An 18,848-nucleotide genomic window follows, 5' to 3' on the forward strand; every position below is an offset into this window, starting at 1 on the left:
CACACACACACACACACACACAGTGCTTCTTCCTGATTCCCCAAACAGAGACATCCCTGGGACTTCTCAGAAAGATGATCACACACATTTGCAAACACAGTCACAATGAAAAGCAGGCATGTTATGTCTAAACACACTGACACAGTCTTGCAGAAGGACAAAGTCGCAGAGACACAGACACACCTGCAGCCACGTGCACGCATAGTCACACACTCTTAGTAGTATCACACACACACACACACAAAAAGCTGTGGGTAGATAGAGGGATCAAACAAAAATTAAACACAGCAGCCAAACTGGGGGACAATGGCTGACTTGTGCAGTAAGAGCAGACACATTGAGCAGCTGCATACACACGCCCTTAGTTGGTTTAAGTCCCTTTGTGAGGACTTCCCCTCCGTGTAATTACTGGTCATATTCACAATCCCCGGCTTTTCTGCTCGCATAAATGAAGCTGATAAGATCAAACAATATGATGTATTTAGGAAACGAGTTCAAACAAAGTGGAAAGATCTTGGTTATGACAATCCCAGCACATCGAATAGATGATGAATTCAAACCAGACTGAGGCACTGGGACGGACTACTGCCAAGCCACGCGCCTTAGTCCTCAATCCTCACCAGCAGAACAGAAGATGGAAGCTTTACTTATTCAAACAATGATGTCATCATTGGTGAGACTACTGAAGAGAGATATTTAAACTGCAAAGAATGATAAAATCAGTTTCCATTTGGACTGTACTGAATATCCTGTAAATTTCCCCTGATAATTCTGCATACTGCGGCAAAAAGGAAAACTAGTTGGCTCTGTAGGAACAAATCTGTCTTTACCCAATTGTTTAAGATCCCAGAGAGGGACCTCTTTTTTTTCCTCTTTGTCACTCTCACTGTTTGCTTTGACCTCTAAACAGGTTAGTGAGGAGGCAGTCACGAGTCCATTGGATGCCCTGGCAACTCAATTTTTGTTTGTTGAAAACCAAACACACACTGATGAATTGCCATATAATCAGGAAGTGCATATGTGAGTGGTACACATGTGGAGGTTGGTTAAGGGTCATTTATCCCCCTCGCCGTAGCGCCAGGAGAAGGTCCCTGCTCTAAAATGCAGCAGGCAGGCCGTGTGGCTGGAATGAGCTCACTTCAAAGGTTTCCATAAATCACGCTGCCATGCGTCCCAGGACTGCCTCCACATCCCCTAGTCGCTCACCCACCTACCCTTTTCACCGCTGTCTGTCTTGGTTCACCTAGACCTTGAGCCTTTGTGCGTTACTATTTCTTACTTGAGCTCTTGCATCCACCCACACCGCCAGGACAGTTCAATTTAATTGTGTGGTAACCTGGCGGTTAGCAGGTCATGTAGAAATCAATCATAGCAGAAGAACAGGTGAGTAAAGGGGTGGTAGTGGTAGATGTAAACATGTAGTCACCCAAAACCGATTAGCATTGGTATCAAAAAGCAATACTCCCTTTGGTAGACAATGGATCTCAGTGGATTTATCTGAGGTTCATTTAAGTCTCGAGAGAAGAGCTGCACGTTCAGAAAATCCTATAGTTTGTTTCTCGACTTTGCCCGAACAAAGCTGCAATCCGTCAGGTCCTTATCTCCCAGTGTCACACACAGGGATCTCTTTATCATGCAGCCATGCAAAACACCATTCATCTTCCCCGCCTAATTCATTATCAGTGATAAAATGCAAAGTCCCAGCAGCTGCAGTTGTTAAATGGAGTGACGACGTGAAAACAGGTGCTTTGGTAAACACTGATAGCGTGGTTGAATTATGTTGCTTTCCAAGAAGACCTGTCTATCTTCTTTCAATCTATTAACCACAGCTCTTGCCCGACTCTTGTCCGACCTCATTCTGCTTTTATCCTGCCTCTCTTTCCTATATAAGAGTATTCTTGTCTTCGAGGGATGCGAGGACATTGCTGAACACAAAACAGACACAAACAAAGTGAGAAGCTTGATGAATGCACAAGGCTCTCGCAACGGCTCCGCGGCCTCTTCATCCATCAAGTAAAGTGTAAATGTATGTCACGCATCGTGTAAATTACCAGGATATATGGTTCCGCCTTCATTATTGGACTAGCAGAGTCCAGTGGCGCTGTTAGACCAAGGTTAAAATCTACATGGCACTAACACACAACAATGCGCAAAGGCACCGTAATACTCCCCTGACAGATCACCACAAGCATGAAGTGGTGTGACCAATGACCATTATCATGCAAGACTTCTCATACTATGGGACACTTTTTCTTCAGCAATCATTAAACCTTAAACAGTTTCCACTCGTCAGTGTAGAGAAAGCGTGCGATGGGATGAGGGTTTTAAAGGGGGGTTGAATACTTCCACAGTGAAGTCATGGTGCTTGTGTCATTGGCCCTTTGCTGTGCTTTGCTCAACGTCTGGCCCCCATTTTACCCATTGATCTGATTTCCATTGCCAACATTGGATGTGGTTCTGTTTGAAGCTGAATGTTTAGGCCATTAAAGCACTAACGGAATTGCAAACTTATGGTGGACCTCAGGAAAAGTGAAGAAGAAAACAACTTAGTGATGTTTGCCAGACTCTTGAGAGGATTGGAGTTAACAGAATGTACAGTTTTGAGCAACGTTCAGTGAGGTGGGAGAACGTGCAACCCAATGTACACCTGGTGTTAAAACGCTTCTTGCTTCCTAGCTGAAACTGGTTTCAATTCATGTTGATTATTAGCATTAAAATATAACTAAATCCTAATTCTCTTTCCCTCCTAAGATGACAAATATCACCACTTATAAAAATAAAAATGTAGAGTTTCTGATTGTATCATAATGCCTGAGAAGTCCGACGCCTGTTTAAAACTGTTTTGGGGTCAGCCTTTAATAATTGATGTGCATTTATATAGTATTTATATGTAGATTGGTGGCAGAGACGTGTTACATTTGCTCTTCACTGCTCCTAATGCGGTCAAGCACCATCTCTGTAGGTGGTTTGCTGAATGCCTGAGACATATACACTACATCAAGCTGCCAATTGTAATGGGGGTCTGTATCTGTGACATAATTTCTGCAACATTACAGAGACTGTTTCATTTCTAGGCATAATTGAAAAGAGCTATACAGGAACAGTATTGTTAACTTCAAGAAGTGAAGTCTACACCTGACTGAAGACTTTATTTAGTGCAGAGCGTCTCTGGCTTTTATTTAGTAATGTTCCAGAAGATATAAGGTTTTGAATGGCAGGATGACAGACTTTTTCATAAACACAAAAATATATTTCTTTTAAAGTTAAAGATAGACATCTGTAATTTTTGCCCATAAAATGATACCAAATTGTTACAAAAGTACACCAAGTTACTGTTCTTCCAATTCACTGTACCATCTGTAAATGTATTGCTGAACCACATGCAGTGCAGCGAGTGCGCTTGACTGTACCCATCTATATTTTTACAGCTGTGGGAGAGAGACAGGAGGATATGTTGGAGCTTTCTTCATATGCAATAAAATGTATTTATGATTATGTGTTTTTGTAATCTCTGTGAACTGCGATGACAGCTGAACCAGAGAATCGTAGCAGCACCGGACTGCATTTCTTAAATATGTAGCTAAAAATATGAAAAGATTTTTATTCATATATTTAAAAATGTGTTAAATTCTTTATATGTTTCTGAATTTGAGCTCACTGACAGCTTTAGTTCATTCCATAGAATAGAGGTTTCTATATGCAGTTTTAGGAAATATATGCATATATTATATGTATTACATATATGTATATATTCTTTGTCTTATGCTTCACATAGATTATCTCAGATGCATCGACATAGACGAAATATTTTGGAACAATTCAAAAAATCATTTAAAATTCAAAAGGATGACTTCCACACAGTAGTGTGTGGATGTGCATGTGAGGACCTTTGAAGCTTGGTAAAAGAAAATTGGTCTGGCTACAGCACTAATGGCTTTACTCTCTAGAGGCCCTTCCAACACCAGATGATAATGCTAAATAACAGCCAAAGCAAAACAACAACAACAACGACAACAGTATTCTCTGGTACTGGAGGTCTGGGAATCATTTGGTAATTGTATTGAATGTAAATGCTCTGATCTACGTCTGAACTGAGTTGTGTCCGATTACTACAAACATCCTGAGCTCAGTATGATCTGCTGGTTGTAAATATGCTGTCAAACAAACAGTACTACACTGTAATGTTCTCAATGCACCCCTTTCAAGAACTTTAATTACATGAGGTGAATGAGAGCTGACGCCAAATGTTTTGGGGGAGTCACAAAATGTTCTTTCTCTTTGTTGTAAAAAGGGTACATATTTTCTATACACTAATAGGTGTTACACACAGAGTAAACTATACATAGTAGGAACACGCATTTGTCTTCAATTATGCCTTTTTGTGAAAGCCTGTTGACGGATGGGTCCACAGGCAACAGTAGTGTCCTCGGGTCATCTCTCTCTCCATTTCTTCCCTTCATTTCTCTCCTAACTTCACCTGATGAAGCCAAAAAATCCCTCCTTAGCTCTCTGGTTACGTCTCTCTGTCGTAAATCACAGTCATCTTCTCATCGAAGGGCTGACATCCTTTTATAGCCACACCAAGGACACTTTCTGCCATTTATGGCTCCTCAAAGGCACCGTATGAGAGCCGTTTAGTATCTCATGAAGGTGAGGGAACGCAGGGAAGGAAAGGAGGCCAAAAAACATCCTGGCTGCTTCCTACTAGTATTCAATGACACTTTGACAGCTTAACAAATTAGTGCCAAAGTGTGCCCGAGCAGGGCCAAGTGCACTCTTGTCTGTGTATTTTGAAAAAGGTAAAATTGTCATATACAGTTTAATTTACTGACTGTAACAGTAATGTGTGACTGACATAAATCCACACTACAGTGTATGTAGCACGTCTGGCTTGTCTAAGCCTGTCTCTTCTGTAGAGACTATTGTCTCTCCGACAGAGCTATAATAAGGGGGAAAGAGATGGGCGTGTCTGTAAATACTAGTGGGCAAAAGACATATTGGGGAAAAAAAGACGATGAGAGAAGGATGGTGTAAGTCATTCTGGATAAGGATCACATTCTTGATGGCTCACTAGTTTCATCATGCAGAGCAGGCCTTTTGACAGTGTTTACTTTGAGCTAGGGGGAACGCTCTCACTCACAGCTGCACTCCAAAAAAACAGTCTTGTATTTATCAGGGACAAGATAATACACATCTAATCAGAACAAGTAACTAATTTTCATGCAGTCCAACAAGTCAGGTCACTCAGTTTCATCCCTGGAAGATGGCTGTGCAACATAGAGAACATTTAGTACACATTTGAATAAAAACGTGCACATGCTAAACACCAAGACTTTGCCATACACTCACACTCTCATGACTGCACTTCCTCTGCCATGATGTCACAGTCTGGGCTCATTCTTTGCAGCTGTGGGAGCATACCCTATTAAGTGTCTGGGAAGCAATCAACACTAATGCATTTGGCATTGTGGCAAACTGAAGTTACTAGCCATATAAAGACACAACTACCACAGCAACAGGGGTTAACGTGTGGATACAGTGGTGGCATGGTGGAACAAACAAAGCATGTATAAAGTGCCAGGCTTAATTACCTCTCCGAGACATCTGTTTTGAGAACAGAGTCCTGCTAGCATGTTGCTGAAGAAATACTTTGTTAACGGCCCAGTCTCTCAGGGGTTTACAGTGTTTTGAAAGGTGACATTTTGAGCCTCAGGCATTGTTGCCTTGTTTAACGCCTGCTGTGTATCACTGCGTGGTTATGGACTGCCTGCCACATGGTCTCAAATTATTGCCCAATTAAGCCAGCGTGCAAGAACGTTCAATGAGAGGGATGACGACATTGCTGCTCCCACTGAAAGAAAAAACCCTCTTTTCTGCTCCATGTAGGCGGATGGTTGCTGTTAAATTATTGTCGACTTGTTCATAACTAATACTATGTAATAAATATTTCTATTAGAAGTTTCAATTCAAAAACACCACGGTGGGTAGGCATGTCGGTCAGCCTCAAAAATGTGGAATACATTTCTTTACTGAGTCTACAGTTAATAAATAAAGCAAACAGCAAATGTAATAGTGATCCACTTCTGACAAAAGCCATGGACCAGTGATTCCCTCAATAACCTAATTATCCAGAGAAGATCACTCTCTTATCCAAGCTATAAAGATGTGGTGTTACAATATATAAGGGTAAGCCTTGGCTCTTTACTGTGTCATCTACCTTAGCAGAGATTTATCAGAGTGAAATAACATATGTTTACCTCCTACTGGAGAAATTCTCCTCACCCAACATTCTTCTCCTCAACTGCCTCCAATAACCATAGGTTATCCTATGATTAAGCCATTAGTCACAGCCCAACATAACCATTAGTTATATGAATTCATAATACACATTACCAGTTGTATAAAAACCACTGCAATTTGTCCTCAGACTTCAAATTTGTGCTTCCCTCTCAATCCTCCCTTCTGCCTGATGTGACTTGCTTAGTTGGTTTTGGAGGCCAGTTTGCTGACGAAATACATCCAGCTGTCATGCTTATTTATGGACGTTTGTGAAGAAAATGTACTGTTTTCTCAGGATAACATCTTTTATGGATGCCAATGTATTGGGCAAGCGGTAACATTAAGCAATCCTAGACATATTGGCCCACTTTTTGGCAATTAATCTATCTACTCACAGCAGAGGTGACGGTTTCATGGACATAAGGACAGGTTTATCTGGGATCCCGTTCCCAAAAACAAATTGAATCAGGTTAGGCACATGATGGAGGAGTTGGTAACCGCCACAACGTTTTACATCATAGCTTTCCTTTCAACAGGTCCTGTGAATCTGTACATGCCGTACACTTCTGTTGAAGCAAGACCCTGCCCTCCTACAGTGGCTTGCATAAGTTTACACATCCATTGACTAAAAAGAGGGATAAAAAAAACATCTTTTGGAAATTGATCTGAATGCTTTAATTTAAAACATTAGGAAAGATCCAACCTTTAAGGACACCAATTTTCTCTATGAATGAATGAAGTATCGTGAATAAATAAATGTTCTTCCTTAAAATACAGGGGGCATACATATCCCTATGTTAAATTCCCATTGAGGTAGTTATTTCATGGATCCAGGATACTATGCATCCTGATAAAGTTCCCTTGGCCTTTGGAAAATAACCCCATATCATCACATACCCTTCACCATACCTAGAGATTGACATGGTTGTATTTCAGTTAGCCTAAGAACTGGTTGGATTTGCATTAAGAGATGATCTTATGGAGAGTTACCCATGCCAATCGTGAGCTATGGTGAAGGGTATGCGATGATGTGGGGCTATTTTAATTCCATAGTATCCTGGATCCATTAAATAACTGCCCTTTAATAATAAAAATCAGCCTGCCTCTATGGAAATTTAACATATACTTATGCCCCCTGTATATTAAGGAAGAACATGTATTTATTTACAATATATCATTCATTTACAAAGAAAGTTGGTGTCCTTAAAGGTTGGATTTTTCCTTTTTTTTTAATTAAGGCATTAAGATCAATTTCCAAAAGATGTTTTTTTATTCCTCTTTTAATCAACTTTGGCATGGGTGTGTGTAAGCCACTGTAGCTTTAGGCAAAAGGGTGCAGGGAAACAGTCACACCTGATTCACACTGTTCCTCAGCGCAAGTTCATAACATGACCAAAGTGATGATGCAGCACTGAATCAACAGGTTCCTGCTCCCAAACAACATCTGTTTCATGTAAGACAGTGCAAAGGAAACACTGATAAGGTTCCATTAATTCAATGTGTAATATACCAGACAGATGAGGCTAAAAGAAGTAGATCAAGTGAAAGGTGGAGTGAGGCAAAGCTTAGCCCCAGTCTTTTATAACATATCATTAGTTTGTATTAAACTAGTAAGTGTGAAGTTATGAGGCATCTGCAATTCTGCACTTACAATTTGGTATTTCCTTTGAAAACAGCACTTCCTTTGAGAGCAGCAGGTAAGTGCTAGGTATAGACCTGTAATTGTATCCCTAAAGGAATGTAATTACCCCATTAGCATAGAATAGGTTACCTTTACACTCCATAGCTGCCTTTATAAAGTTTATGTTCTCTTTACATAAAATCTCACATGGAGTAAACGCTTCTGGCAGAGTGTACAGAGAGTGAAAAAGAAGAGAGGGAAGGAGAGGGAGGCAGGATGACTGGATTGTGAGGGGGGCATATTACCTCCCACAGGGGCCCTGGCTCAACGGATCAAGTTTCAGACGTTTACCAACAAAGCATCCATGGAGGAAGTCTTGCGCCCCTCACAATAACACCACAGCACCTGGCCATCCCCACACAGGAAACCTGAGGTCACTTCCTCCCTTTCAGGAAATTCAGACACACTCCTGCTGCCAGCCACGCGCCCCCACAGCCTATTGAAGAGGGCGCTGACTACCAAGGAGAAAGACATGGAGACACACATATAACAAACTAAAAAGAATATCCAAATTATGGAAAAATATACACCCGAAACCATGTTATTTCCCAGGTTTTCACCGACACAGTTCACAGAAGTGCAAGAGATGTGTGCCAGACAGGTTTTATTAGCACAAAAGCAGAATGAGTCCTAATTTCCCTTTTGTTGATCTCAAATGTAGCACAGATATAATGCTTTTCTAATCAGTTTGAAGAGCTACACGCTGGATTGGGTTGCATTGTTTGATTCTGGTTGGAACCACATGAATAATAGGTTGAAAACAAGGTATGCACCCTAATAGCTATGCTGGAATGTCAAAAACTGAGCAAAAATTAGGAACCCAAGAGTCAAGACCCAACAAGGAAATATCTAAATGAACAAGCAGACGATGAGAGACAAACATACCTGCTGATTGAACGTAGCCTCACCCAGAATGTGACAGAAAGTCATGGAAACAATACAAACTGTGTCCAGTGTCCTCTGATACCCTAAGAAGGGACAGACAACTGCAGAACGTCAAAAGAGAACTGCTTCAACACAAATCTAAATTCTGCTCCTTAACCACCTGCAACCACTTGACCACCGGTTCTCCATCATTATGGTTGGCCCGGTTTCAAACGATGCCAACACATAAAACCAGCCACAACCAGTCCGAGTCGTTAAGTTGCAGTCCCACTGCAGTTTAAAGCTGGCCGGAGTCCAACCACCACGCGGGGCTAACCTTTGGAAAACACTGAGATTTCCAAAGAATGTGACCATGGTCAGTGAAACAGAGCGGGAGAGAGGAAGAGGAAGAAAGCAAACAAATACATTATACAGCCCGTGCTCTGTCGAGGCAATCTTCCCATACGGTAAATGGGACAGAATGACTGGCTTTTGGCTGCTAGGGGATTCTTTCTGAATGTTACTGAGACAAACAGTTTGTGTAAAAAATAACTAGTCAGTGGTGAAAGCACAGCATTATGTCTAAGAGACCAACTTCCTCCAAGGTGTAATTTCTGTAGTAACAGACAGAAAGAAAATCTGCATTACTGAAGCCATAATAATTAGCAATGGCCACGACATAATATTTAAGGAACTGAGCGATTTTATGTTGGACATTTTCTATGTGGTCCTTCATTAGCTAGGCCAAGGAGGTTGTGTTTTCTGCTCTGTTTGCTTGTTTTTTTGTTTGTTTGTTTGTCTGTCTGTCAGCAGGATTACGGACAAACTTGGTGGAAGGGTGTAGGACCAAGGAAGAACCATTACATTTTGGGGTGGATCCGAATCACAGAGCAGATGCACCAAACCATTTTCACTTTCTTTAACATTGTGAGATAGGGCATTTTTGCTACATTCAAGTGGTATTGGAATACCTCTGACTGGGAAAATTCCCACTGCATTAACACTGGGATAGGGCATAGCTTGGTGGAGGTCTGTGCTCTCTGAGTGCCATTCTAGTTCTAAAACAAACCTGCCTGAATATCTGTATGTTAAAGATCAACTAAAGCTTAACTAATGAACATTTTGCTATTAACAATGATCACGTGACTACCAACTCTGCAGGTAGGGTTACCTACCCTAACTCTTCATCAGTAAGGAGCATTTTAGCGCACAAGTAGCAAATGGTTATCATATCCTTAACAATGAACTGTGAAGCCTAATGAAATCTTAAAAGCTAAATAATTACTTTCTAATTTAATGTTATGCCAAGTCATAACATCAAATGTTTTTTTTAACTGGAACTAAGACAAAGCTTGAAAGAACTTTAGTGTAAAAAATGTGTAAAAAATATCGACCAAATACCAACAACTTCTTCTCAATTTTTTTCACTTTCCCCAAAATACCCTAAAAGGTTGTATACATTCCCCAGAAAACATGTAAGATAAAGATAAAATGTTCTCTTTTTCCCACAGGGCCCACTATGCTCAGATGACCTAACACGTGGGACACTAAACAATCGTCACAGGGATGACACTACTACTATGTGCTGTGATGTGATGATGTACACCAAAAACAAAACTAGAAGCTGCAGCACAGACACACCCTTCCCAGATGCACGCTGCCATAAACCACTTCCTGCAGCCAAAGAAAAGACAAGTTTAGCCTGAGGGACATTGCTCTCTGAGGCCTTCACACACCGCTCAGCTGGGAGCTTCTGTGACACAACAGTTGTTCCTTAATCCTTCCTCCGCACAGTTCAACGGGTCGCACGGTCCAGCACAGTCTCTTCCTCCACAGATTTGATGTTTATATCGTTTTTTGGCCTTGTTTGAGTGTGTGTGCGTGCATGATACTACAGAGCCACAACAGTACAACAGGTGTGAGACTGTGATTAGAGAGAGACAAGAGAAGAAAAAACTAGGAAAGCATAAAAACACACAGGCAGAAAGAAAATGTCCAGACCCCCTCACTTGTCACAGGAAGTGGTTTTACTTTGCAGGCTTCTCCCCAGGCGCTGTGTTTGACTGGTGTGAAGTACCAAGGCTTGTCATAATGTCAAGCCCACACCTTCAATCTCTACACTCTTTTTTCCTTAAAAGAAAAACCTCGCAAAATTAAAAGTATAGAGAAAATGTGACCTTAAGGGGTAAATAATATTTTTAGGATGTACAGATCGTAATTACAGTGCTACTAGCCATACTGCCATCACTATTACTACTCCTACTTAATAATAATAACAATAAATATTTAAAATTACTTCATTAGTTGACTTAATTACACATGCAAATAGTTATAGCCTACTATTGATAGCACAATGTTTGAAGTTAACACACTTCAGAGGTTCTTTATGTCATTTGGGTTTCATTGAAAAGCCTCAGCCACAATCAGTATGATGTGTAAAATGACATTTAGGATATAGGCTTAGCCTACTAGTTTATTTCCCATCTAATAAAACACTTTTCTAAGTAATTTCCGAATATTTTACGTCATAAGAATCGTTTCATGAAACCCTACTGAGGTCGAAGAGGTGGACACTTAAAACGTATCTTTAAAAAAAAGTTCAGATATAGCCTAGGTATAAACTCAAAGTACAGTCCTACCAGGAGTAATATGTGAAGTCTATGAGCTGACAGTGGTGTCCCGCCTCCCTCTCTGTCTGTCAGCAGACCCGCTCCGGACTGGGAGCAGTGTGCAGGTCGCTGCTCCGCTGGCTCAGTAGCGTCGCTCGTCAGCTGGAAAACTTTTTGCGTTTCTTCTGACAGTAGTCAAACCTCTGCGGCGAAGAGTGATGCAGCTTGCCGGCAACATTTGTCCTACTATTGAGGAAGTTGCTGGTGAGTCACAAGACCCCGCCCACCCCCAAAAAACGTCCCCTCCTTCCTGCGAAATGAGACCAGGCAGAGAAGGGTGAGATGGGAGCTCCCAGCAGGGCCCTCTGTTTCTGTGGTGGCCTTTATTTTCAGTCTATTCTACTATAATGATGTGTTATTGGTAAGTATTGATGGAAAGGCAGAGCCTGCTTTTCATAAGGTTTCTGAACAAGGGAGTGTTGAGTGCTTGGTAGGCAATCAACTTAATGAATTTTGAAAATAAATTAGCCTATCAATAAAGCAATTAGTAAAGCATCTACAAGACAGACAATGACAAATGAAAAAGTTTGACATTTTAGTCAAATAAACACACAATTTTGTAGACACACTGCAAGTCATTCCAAACAAACTAAACCTGCTCAGTCTAATATTGGTGTGGTGACCTTTTTTGTTTTAATAATTCTTACATGCTGTATTTTCACCTGTTAAATTAGTTATGGTGATTAAATAGTTTATGGTTTTATGGCTATTAATCACTCACAACAATGGGTTTTGATCCCACTTTGCTTGGAAACTCTAAATCTTCACCATCAAGTGATCACTGAACGTCAGTAAAATGTCTAAACGTCAGGGACTCAGGGATTGGCCTTAGATAGGTTGTGTCAGTTTTGGGTCGGAGTTAAGTAAAATAAGGATCAGATTAAGTTGAAGGATCAGCACACATTAAGGTCAGGGTTAAATATTTCCTAAAGAATAGGTAAGTTTTCTATTTAAGTGTTTTGTAAGCTATATATATATTCTAATGGGGAGTTTAAAGGCCCTTTATTCTTTTTCAGACAAGAAACTTTAAATACATGTTAATATTTGAGCACTAAATTGGTAAAATTAAAATATAACTTCCATTACTGGTATCTCTCTTTATTCTGTATGTACTTTGCTCTTAAGAGACCTTTGTTGACTGTCCTGCCCTGTCCTCCTTGTACACCCTGACATTACCATATAGGTCAAAGACCTGAAGCTCTTAGATATCGCTTCCCTATTTTACAGGGTAGGTCTTTTGTCTGGTGCTGATGTGTTATTTTTTTCATGACTCAACAAGTGGGAGTGACAATTATCCTGGATGTAGCTGGCCGTTGTTTTGCCATGGAAGGTTTCTTACATTTTATCACTTGAGTCATTAATCAGTGTATGCCATTGGCAGAAGCACCACACGTATATCAGAAAGCATGTTTCTACTAGTTTTATATGAGACAGTTTCTATTCATTCCTTTATTCTGAATCAAACCTCATTATGAAGATCAACTGAAGCTTCACTAATCAATATTTTTATATTAACGATTATGTATATGTATTATTATGTATATGTATTAACATTAAACTCTGCAGTTCCCCTCATCTCTATGGAACATTTAATTGTCTTTCAACTCATTGTTTTGTTTTTTCCGGCCTGAACTTTACTGTTTTCTTTTTCAGCCTCACTGCTCTCCTCAACCTCATTGCCAGCAGCAGCAACAAAGCTGCTCTAACTCCACTGTACACTAGTTGCCAAGCACCAACATGGCAGAGTTAGCTACTGTTGATCATAGTGGAGCATTTAGTAATTAAAGAGCCAGATATTGCCATCGGGAGTTGGTAGAGATCAAATCAAAGCTAAAAGGAATGACTATTCGTCTTCCATTTTCCAGTTGGCAAGAAACACGACTGGAATTTGCTAATTAATTAGCAAATTTACCTGCTCCCATCATTGCACCCATGGGCATGCTGGTCTTACAGGGAGGTGTGTTCAGGTGCATTTTTGGCGTATTGCTATCTAGAGGCAATGGGAAGTGATTGCGCCATTGACCAACAAAAACCTGGTCTAAAGTCAATAACGTAGCATGTTATTGTTACTTTAACAGCGCATCAGTAAAATGCTCCTAGGCTTGTGCACAGCGCGCACACACCATGCTTGTTACGCAACCAGGGATACACAGCAGCACATAAACATGCAAAAGATTAAACATATTCGATGTGAAATGGTATTATGATATCAGTTTCTTCTCCTGAAAATCTCTCCTTCCTTCTTAGCAAAGCCGCCATCATTATAGCAATACGCAGGTACAAACGCACCTGGCTCATAAAGGGAATGGGAGATGACACTCTGATTGGTTTATTGCATGTTATGCCCAAAACACATCTATAATTAATTAAGACACTAAGTTCAACCCTTTTGACCCCTTTTTTCTGCCATTAAACTAGCAAAAGTGGATTCCTACACGCCCTAAATGCCCCTGCGCCATGCGCTTCACTCTGTGTGTTAAAATTGTTAAAATAGGGCACAAAATGTTAATAAATTGTCGGCACAAGTAGCAAATAGTTATAATACGCTTAAGAATGAACAATGAAACCTAATAAATCTTTAAAAGTTAAATGATTCCATTGGTCCATCTGTAACACAGAAAAAGGGTCAGATTTTTTGAAGTTACTGTAGTTGGGCTGTATTATTGTTGTTTTAATATAAAGTACAATGGTAAGTTTCAGAAGAATGTCTTATATTATTGGATGAATCATTAATGCATTAATGTCTTCATCACTGTAATGTTGCAGCGAGTACAAGTGGGGCTTTACATACTTCTGGGTAGCTTGTTGTGAATTTACCACTGGGAGTGTTTTTGTTTTGTATTATTAATCTAAATCTGCAAAGTAACTGGCAACTAAAGTGATTAGATACATGTAGTGGCTCTGAAGTATTGTGGAGTAAAGTAGCCAAAAATGAAGATACTCAGGTAAAGTACAAGTACCTCAAGTTGTAAATTATAAAGAACACCGGTCACTGAAACTCTGGCACATGAGTCAGAGAGAATGGAACGATTTCCAGAATGTTCTGAGTGTTCAGCAGGTTATAAGTTCTCATGGAACTTTGTGACTTGAGTCAGTACCAGAGGCGCTTCTAGGACTTGAGTGGATTCGGGGCTTAGCCCGGAAATACTTAAATAAACTGAATGCAATGCAAAACAGCGTTTGGCTTGCCTAGCTTGTTAATAACCAGTGTATGTCTATTTTAGCCCAGTTTGTAGATGTTATTTAGATGGCACCACTATTTTGCCAAACTGGCCTGGCAACCCAAAGGCTAAGGTTTTGTTTACAGATTTGTTTGGAGACTTATGATGTGTGGGGTCTCGGGGTCCACCCCCAGAATGTTTTAGCATTAAACACTTCATTTCCTGCATTCTGTTGAATCTGTATGCACCTATCAATTTCTGCTAGAAATATCTTTATTTAAAGGGAAACATAGATTAGAATCTAAATATAAAAACATAACGGAATATATTGCAGTAAGCCTCTCAAGCATTCTGTATTGATTTCAACTATTTATTCTCATGTATATCAACTTTTCTAATTATATCTGAGTGAGAACTGCATAATTATGCATAATTTCCTCTTCCCACCTCTTTTGCATCTTTTCGAAGTAACCTCCTTAAATGTGCATATGACAATTATTCACCTCAATGATACATTATTCACATGAATTAATAAGCCCCTAGACTGTAATATTTCAGATGTATTTGAGCAAGATTTCTGTTCAAAACTTTGTGCACATTCAAAAAATACTGTGTTCTGTGAGATTTGGAGCAGTCATGATAGAGAAAAAGAAAGTTATAATAGGCACAAGAAATCACAAGAATACAGTCACTATATTTCAGAAAATACTACACCTGCACCATAGGCTGCTGTGCATTACGTGATTGATCTGCTGATACGGTAGATCTCAGACCTTCTGACAGACTCAGAACCCCGTTTGAGACTCTGCTCTCTGGATGAGACAAGGTTCAGGGAAATAGCAGTATGCTGCTCTACATCGGAAGTATGAACCCGAAGCTGCACACACCACGGAAGGCGCGCTGCTCATCTCTATTTTTACAGTGAGAGTGGAGACTAAGCGACGCAGAGGTCCGTGTGTTTGTGTCTGAACACACTGACTGTAAACGTCACAGCACGGTAACTACAAACTAAATAGGTAGTATTGCCCTCCTAAACTTTGTGTTGATGGCATCAATATATTAGATCTGGCTTTTATTTCTCCGAAAATTACACCTTTCACAGCTAAATAAGGCAACTTATGATTTTGGGGGTTTACATGCTATTGACATATTTGTCAGTCAACTTTTCAAAACACATTTGGGGCTACACTCAAAATATTCGGGGCGGAAACCCCGGCAAAATTGTCTGACGTTGCCTCTGAGTACCACACAACCTTCCAATAGAGACACACCATTGTGAGACAGACCACAGATTAAGACAGAACTGTTCATCAGTGACAGACCACTCACTACACAAGCAATTTGGAGAATCTACCAGCTAAAATGGAGCAGGAGAGGAACAGCTGGAGGGCCTGGGGGCCCTGCAACCTGCGGGACCAAGTGAGGCAGCTGAGTGATTTGTTGGAGCAGGAGCGGGACAAAAACTGCTGGGAGTATAATATGAGGCTGCAACTCAGCAAAGAACTGGACGAGCTTAGGGAATAGCTGCCTCATCAGAAGAGCCTAAAAGAAATGTCCATTAAAAAAGAGGACACACGCAATGAAGAGGAGACTATGAAGCGGGTCAGTGACCCAGAGACCATGAACACCATGAGGATCGCCACAGAGGTTGGAAATCATATCAAAAAGAAGCAGAAGAAAGTGCTTCAAAAAGACTTTGAGGACCTCAAAGTGGCTCACGTAATCAGCCAAAATACGTTCTCACCAGAGATCCAGGTCAAAATAAGGCTCTTCAGCAAAAACTGGAGCAGCTGAAAGTCAAGGACACTCTGGTTCAACAAATGGAGGAGGAGATCCAAACCCTTCCAGGACTCAGTCCGTGATTTACCTTGATGTTGAGGTTCTGGAAGAGATCAAAGACACTGAGGAAGAATTTGAGAAGAAAAAAAGAAACAGAAACCCTCTGTCTGGAAAAGAATCTGTGGTTTGAGGAAGAAGGAGGAGCTAAAGGAGTCATGGGCCCAATCCCAAAGTCCGGACTCACAGACTCATGGACTTTGGTGCGCGTTCTCACCAAACTCGTAAGGGCTTAGGGTATATATATAAATACAAACACTGATTAAATTATTATTTTTTTAAAGTCACCACCCACAGTTATCCTTAAGTGATGGGAACACTGGTATGACTTAATCAATAGTTTTAACATTTTAGAAAATAAGCAGTTTGCTTTCTTGCCGAGAATAAAGAGAAGATTGATACCATTCCCTTTTCCGTATGATGTTGAATGTTAATGACGGCCAGTTAGCTTAGCATAAACTCGGGGAAAAAAAAAAAATAATAATAATAGGCTACCAGCCAGGCCATTCACTGCAGGTTGTATAATCCATTGTTGTCTTGAAGATTTCAGGTTCATACTGACAATGCATGATTCTTTTTCTCATACTGTTTGTCTGAATAGACTTGTATTCACACTGAAATGCTCCGTCTCTTTAAGCCTCCCTCCTGGAAAAGCCACGTCAGCTCTGATTGGACAGCGTTTTTGGGTCTTTTGCATCTGCTCACTTGGGGTCTCTGCACCATTATTGCAGATAAAGAATGACTGTTAACGGTACTGTAGCAGCATTTTCTGCCTATATATTTATTTACTTTTACATTTATTATCCAGTTGTGTAATCACAACCGTGTGGAAATCCTGACAGCTTATTCAAAGGCACAGTTACTGAACACGTGTTGTGTGCATTTATCTGTGGATTGAGCGTTTTGATACTGTCACAGTATTTATATAACCCCTAGAGATGCTTTATAATAAAAAAAGACATTAAAATCTAAGTTTTTTACGATATGAAACCTTTATATTATGCAAATTTAGCACATTGGGCACTCTAAATAAAAAACATTGAAACAATATTTTGTACATTTTCTGTTATGTTTTTGGAAATGCAAAAGCAGCTGCAAAGTGTTACACACAAAATATCTCATTAAACACAGAGGACCTTTTCAGACAACTGTCCCAACATGTTCCACTTGTTTTTAATGGTCCTGTGACAACTGAAAGAGTGGCCTGACCCCTGTATTCCCCACAACCCCTTAATTTTAAATTCTAATTTTGCACTCTGAGGCGTGGTCCTGTCAGACTGCGTGCAACAAATTAGAGGATAGATGCCTGTCAATTCATCATGGGACAAATGGTCTGATGACACCCTGTTTCTTTCTTTGTAAAAGGGTTAAGGGGAGCTCATTTTACCATTAACATCTCTCTGTTTTTCCTTTTGAAAAACAAGTTAAAAGGTTAGGTTAAGGGATGACTAATAAGTAATGAGTTCAAAAATGTGAAAGGTTATACTAAAGAGAACATATCAAAGGAAAAAAACAAATTGTCAAAATGGAAAACTACAAACTGTTTTGTCACTAATCAAACCTAACTCTATTTAAGGTATTTTCTACCGTAGGTGAAGAACACAATACAATTCAATTTAAAAAATATATATACAGTATATATACTTTACCTTTTGAAGCAGCATATGAACAGTGATAATGAGGTCTCAGGTGACTGTCATAAATTAAATTCAAATATAGTTGTAAACATTAATCCTCTTTTCCTGGATGTGTGGTTGTGGAACACAATGAACTCTAATGAGCATCATCATCCTGAGCCACCAACTAATGAGTCAATTAAATTGTTAAAAGTCCCGACAAAATGTACATATGACATGTAACAGCATTTGTCTGTTTTCATCACATAAATGATGGCGACCAAACATCCCAATCAAAGGGAGTATGAATACAGGCAATGCATTTAGAATGTGTGTTGTAGCTTAAGCATATGAGGATGATAAAGAGGGATATAATGTGCTGGCTTTCAAAAATAAGCTCAAAACAAATATAAAAAGATCATCAACTGAAAGATCCTTTGGATGATCTTGGTGATATTTTTTTACAGAACACATGAAGTATGCTTCGCTTCATCTAAACCCATCCACTTCTCCCCAGTCATGCTACGATATACACAACTCAAGCAGGGAAAACAAGCACCTTATTGGTGCTTAATTGTAAACAATTTGTGTTTTACAAGAGCTTGTGGTTATGGTGAGAATCCCACCCAGGAGTGCACCTACTGTATGTCTGAGATAGAAGTAGACGGGAATATTTAGAGGTTATTTAAAGGTACTCTAAGCTGTGTTGGGTGACATTACTTCTTGTTGACGTTCAAAGTAT

General features: G+C 40.0%; 1 protein-coding gene across 1 annotated transcript in view; it reads right to left on the reverse strand.

Moving 5' to 3' along the window:
- Positions 1–11,703, reverse strand: part of fhl3a (four and a half LIM domains 3a) — a 30,757-nt gene extending 19,054 nt beyond the window's left edge. Inside the window, exon 1 of the mRNA XM_032517484.1 lies at positions 11,464–11,703. The gene's annotated coding sequence lies outside the window, so the exon portion shown is untranslated. The remainder of the gene's footprint in view (positions 1–11,463) is intronic.
- Between the last annotated feature and the right edge of the window lie 7,145 nt (positions 11,704–18,848).

This window comes from Etheostoma spectabile, chromosome 6 (assembly GCF_008692095.1).
Source record: "Etheostoma spectabile isolate EspeVRDwgs_2016 chromosome 6, UIUC_Espe_1.0, whole genome shotgun sequence".
NCBI classification, from domain to species: Eukaryota; Metazoa; Chordata; class Actinopteri; order Perciformes; family Percidae; genus Etheostoma; species Etheostoma spectabile.